Source organism: Echinops telfairi, unplaced genomic scaffold (genome assembly GCF_000313985.2).
Source record: "Echinops telfairi isolate 266 unplaced genomic scaffold, ASM31398v2 ScPeMD7_2;HRSCAF=8, whole genome shotgun sequence".
Lineage (NCBI taxonomy): Eukaryota > Metazoa > Chordata > Mammalia > Afrosoricida > Tenrecidae > Echinops > Echinops telfairi.
This window is the reverse complement of record NW_022103898.1, coordinates 73,542,977-73,548,692: the sequence shown is the minus strand read 5'-3', so window position 1 is coordinate 73,548,692 and position 5,716 is coordinate 73,542,977. Positions and strand designations below refer to the sequence as shown.

General features: G+C 38.8%; 1 pseudogene; it reads right to left on the bottom strand.

The window, feature by feature from the left end:
- Positions 1-3,527, bottom strand: part of LOC101652168 — a 6,360-nt pseudogene extending 2,833 nt beyond the window's left edge.
- Positions 3,528-5,716: the final 2,189 nt, after the last annotated feature.

The following is a 5,716-nucleotide window of genomic DNA, read 5'->3' as shown; positions in this document are numbered from 1 at the left end:
CCTATCTTATCTAGCTAGACCTGCAGATATATTTATACGCACAAAAAACAAGACAGAGGAAAACAAAGCAACAAAAGAAAACAAAACAACAACAACAAAATCAGTGACAGGAAAAAGAAAAGCCTGAAATAGTCCCAGGTCTGTTTGCTGACCTTTAGGAGTGTTTTCCAGGTGAGTCTGATGGCGTTCCACGTCCTGGCCCCAAAGTCTATTTTTGGTATTACCCGGCGACTCTGTTGCTCTGTTCCCCTTGCTGTTCTGTTGCACACCCTTAGAGTTTCACCTCAGTGTTCTGGGGTCGGATCAGGCACAATTCCCGCACTATGTCTCCATTGTTGTCCCAGTAGTGCTATGGGTGAGTGAGGGACGTCAAGTCTCACAATGGGGCTGGCCCTATGGTTCTCTCTGTGCGTTCACTGCTCTGTTCGGGAATGTCGTCCTCAGGGCTTGGTGGGCTAGGATATGTTTTACTCTCTCTTCCTCTCCCTTCATTAGCTCCCGTGTGCTCTGATCAGACATGTCCCTCTTCCTGAGCTGTAGCTTCAGTGCTGCCCTCTGAAGTGAATTCTTCTGTGGGGCAAGGGGTAGGGCGGGGAGAGCGGGGGTTGTCCACGTAGTTGGAATTGTGGTTGGACCCTCAGTCCTCTCTGTTGGTTCCCTGCTTCATGGCAGTATGTTGCAAATACTTAAATGTATATTTAAATCCAAATCCACCCCTTTTGTGTTTAAGACCACCTCCCTGTGGTTTTCCTTTCTCAGCATATGACCTTCCAATCTCCTCATTATTTTGCTATTGACAAAAATTTAAAGACCACCCCAACACATGTTGTCTTATGTCCTCCTCCTTCAAGCCATCATGAAACTCAAATGCTTCTGATTTGAATATTTTTTTTCAAAATTAATCTCCATTTTTATCACTCTGTTGTCAGTCTAAGTCCTATCTACTTTTTTTGACTGGACAACTCCGAAAACAATTGGTTTCTCTATAGATTCCTCAAAACCATTTTAAATCTGTAAATTGGATACTCTCTTGCTCTGCGTTTCTCTTTTCATAGTGAAGAAGTCCATCTTTCATTTTAATATCAGAGCCCTCAGTGCTTGCTCGTAGATCCCAACAGTGTTGTACCACTCTGCCCCTTGACTTCCATGTGGGCCACACGTATCCTCTTTAATTCCTGAAAGGACCAAGCTCTTCTGCCTCATAAACATTCTGTATTGTGATCCACATCTAGAATGATTTCCCTTCTACTCTGTGCTTGACCAATTCTACTCACATTACTTTAGCTACAATTCACTTTTATCGATAGAAATTCACAAACTGTGGTACAGAACTATTGGTGCATCCATTAAACTAATCTGTGAACTCAATGAGGGCAGATTCCAGTCCTGCATTAGTTAACTGCAGTCCTGCATTAGTTAACCTCTATTGTAAGCATTGACATGGGAATAAGTGAGTAAATAGGTAAATAAATAACTGTATTAATAAGTTCATGTCTTACAGAACATTACCTAATCCCTCTGAGTCCCGTCTGTAACATTGGCATAAGATTCCCTTTCTCACCATGTTTTTAGGTGAGTTCATAGAGAACATGCAAATCTGTAGTTTGACGTTTTCTCAAAAAAACGTGACTTTCTTCAGCCTATCACCCACTCTCTCAGCACACTGGTCTAGTGGGAAGAACTTTAATATTAAATGTAACCAAAATTTATATTCGTCCTTTCTAGTTACTAGTTGTGTGACTTTTATTAAATTATTTCATATCCTTGTGCCTCTTTTCTCATGGATGAAACTGATATAATTGTATCTATTTCATTAGATTGTAGTTAGGATTGAATGTGTATAGAGCACCGACCAACTAGGCATGCCATAAGTGTAAGTCCGCCTCTCTAACTATCCAAGAAACCACATACAATACAAAATTCTAATAGTTTTCTTCAAAATCACGTGTCTCACACTTGTAAGCTGAAATGATATTGGAGAGGACAAATAAGCCTACGAAGTGTGTCAGATCTCTAGCTTCACTAAGCGTATTAGGTACCTGGGGGCTTAACAAACATGTAGATTCCAGGCCCCTGCACACCAAGTCACTGGATCAGGAGGGATTCACATTCTGACAAAGTCTACTGGGTGATTCCAGTGTTTCATTAACTTTACTTTGAAGACCAATATTTTCATCCTTTCATGTTTGGAACATAGTAAAAGTATTTTCAGCCCTCTAAGTTTTTGGGTAAGCCACAGCAGACAGAGTGTTTATGCTTCTTCAAACAGACTGGTAACTCATTAACAGTTGTGCGTGTATTTATTCTGATTTTTGAAATGAATTTAAGACTGCATTTAGGAACCATAATGCACAATATCAAACTTCAAATAAACCTGCTAGTTTGCACATGAATGTCAACTCCCATACCTGGGCTCATTCTCTTACATTTGGCAAGGAATTGACAAATCTGTGAATCTGATATCATAGGTTTCCATACACATCAGAAATAATGGATTTTGAAAAGTTGCTATTATTTATATGCCAGACACATATGTTTACATTTTATAAAGGACATCCTTTACTAGAATCACTATCTAGGAGTAGTTGTATTTTAAAAGATCGGAAATAAAACAGTGGAAGTGCAATATAAATGAAGAGATTATGTAACTTTTCATAAAAATTCAAGAAAGTCACAAACACCTCTGTAAATCAGTGCCAAATGTACCACTTTATTTTTCTTTGAGAATGATTGATATTAACATTTTTTAATCTCAATGGCTTCATATGTAAAATATATTTGGTTGGCTTTTGAAAATCAAAAGTGAAAAAGAAAATTGAATGCGAAGTTACTTTGACACTCAGGGCATAAAAGCTTATAAAGACTGTGAGAAATAGCCCCCAGGTGCCAGATGCAAGCACCCAATTTACCAACAACTATCACATGATAGATCTTTGCTTAAATCATAAAATATTTTTAAATGCCTACATGTAGAATACTTACAATGATAAATTTAGCTTCTAAGACCTGAAAAATGAAATGATATCCTTCTTTCTTGCTATTATAGGTATGTCTTCCTTTTGATGGGTGCAAAGATTATTCTGATGCTTACATCTCTAACTAAGGTGATTCAAAGACACCGTGTCTTTTTATCTTGAAATTTCAGAATAATATATGAGCCTTGGTAAATTATTTTAGATTCCTCTTTCTTGCTGCTGAAACTAGGGACTCATTTGGGGAGAATAGAAAAGTAGAAGTAAAAAGAAATGGTCATGAATGCGTCTTCTCCTTGCTATAAGATCTGCCCATAGAAATCTACTTGTCCTTCAGTAATGACCAACTTACCTTTTCTCCCTCACATAACTTATTAAATAGATAGTCCAACCCCAATTGTCAAAAAAGGTTTCACCAATTCATTCTGCACTCACCATTTTTGCTATTGTGGCTTTTGTACCAAATCTCTTTGTTGACTTTCTGAAATATGGCATCACCCTCTCACAGGAACGCTGGATTTTTGGTCTCCGGGTCAACATCGTGGAAATGGCCATATCTGATCTCCTCTGACTTCCATCTTGCCACACAGAGGTCATATATGCCTCCAAAGCTTTTGTCTTTCAGCAGACCATACTCCCAAGGAAACAAAAGATGGTGACTTAAGTCACAGCCTCTAGCAAAATCGAATCGAGGTACATTCCACCTTAATCTTGTCCCAGATAATGCCCTTCAAAATGGTGTTATAGCCAGTCACAGGCATAGAGTCCAGAATTATTATATTTTACATAAGGCATTATGAGACTAAAAGATCTATATTAATTGACTACATATTACACCTTACACTGTCCTCTACACTTCAAAATTGTCTTAAAAGTATATTAAAGTATAAATATTGCTATGTCAGCTCCTACTTAAAAACTTATCTCGATCTCTACTGCCAGGTTACCCTGAATTCCTTATCTAGGCCCACATAGCCTCGTTAGTCACCTCTGCTTTATCTACATTGTGTGCACTTAAACAGACAAACATATCTTCTCATTTCACAAAGCTTCTTCTCCCTTAGGGCACCCAATAGGAGGGAAATTCAAAAGGCATTGCTAAAAACCAAAAATCTTTATTAAACAAAAGCATCAAAATGTGAAACTTATTTCTTGGCATATCCTTCATCACAATGTAGACACTACTAAAGTCTATGTTTCAAGCTCTCTAACCCTTTCTCAAATAATGTTGTGCTCTTTGGTTTACACTATGACAAAACAGCAGTTTTGGGATTCTTGCAGTGCTCAGATCATGCCCCTTGACAGTGTAGTTGAGTTTGGGAAACAAAAATTAGTCTCATGAGGTAGCATCAGGGCTGTAGGGTGAATGAGGTAGGATTCCCATTTAAAACGTGTACCATAGTCTTTGCTACTTCTGTTATTCTGGGTTCTCTAGAGAATCAAAACTAGTGATGCTTTCGTGTGTGTGTGTGTGTGTGTGTGTGTGTGTGTGTGTGTGTAGATACATTTATGTCTTTTAAAAAATGGCTCACAAAATTTAGAAGGAGGTAAATATAGTAGAGGTCAAGTCCATGAGTCAGATGTTAGGCTAGAGATTTCTAGAGATTTCTAACATAGCCGCAGGGGCTGATGAAGCAGGAAGACCAACAGGGAATCAGGAGGAACACCGTATGATAGATGCAGAGGTAGATGATTCCAAGGTCAACAGCTCAGGTTTATGGCTGCAGAATCCAACGAATCCAAGGTCAGCAGGTCAGATGGCAGACAGCTGATGGCTCAGAGGATGGACAGACCAATGTGAAGGGCTGTTGGCTCAAATCCAGGGAACTAAAGGTCAATAAGCCAGATGCAGGATCAAGTTCCACCAACAATAACAACAAAGTGATCTAGTTTTCACACACTGTCAACTTATACAGGAAGTAGGCCACATCCCCAAAGAAACTTCCTTCCATTTAATTACATTAGAGCTGTGACCTGAGTAAGGGTGTTGTACTCTACCCTAAATGTCCCTTGTTTGCTTGGCATTTCACAGCACATCCCATCATGGGGTTATTCCCTTATGTTAGGTCACATCGTTGGGAAGACCTCAACTGTGAAACCATTGAGAAGTCTGTCCCAGTCAACTTGACACAAAACGCTACATAGGAGAGCTTAATTGATGTGTGTACATAGCGTGGTTTGAAAATGGAAGCTTACTATTATTTTGTCTTGGCATGAGTCTAGAATCCATGATGAATTTGAAAACTGCCTTTTAAGTTAGCAGTTCCCCTAACCTTAAGGTTGACCTAACCAAATATCCTAAAGAAGACATTACTTTCTGCTGAGGCCTGGCGAGCGCCAGCTATCACAGTCCATTGTCAGAACGCTTTTCCATGATGGCCAAACAGATGCAAGATGTGATAACTTGTAACCAGTTTGTTGATCATTGCATTATCAATAAATATTTATTTTGGATTCCTAGAAATAGACATAATTAAGGAACTTTTATAGCAGGTTACAAGAAAAACATGTTGTGCCATTGTGTTGTAAGCATTCTGGAATAAACTGAAGGATGTATTTATTTATTAAAGGTATGTACCTTTAACCAACCATATAGCCCCACTTATGTTAACCACCTAACCTTTCCAAATCCCCACTTCTAGATGTCTTACCTTCATCTTCCCTGGTTGATTTTTAGCCAGTTGCGATAGTGTAACTTTTAGTTTATGCTCTGACCATACAACAAGTTTTCCCTCTCATTGTCC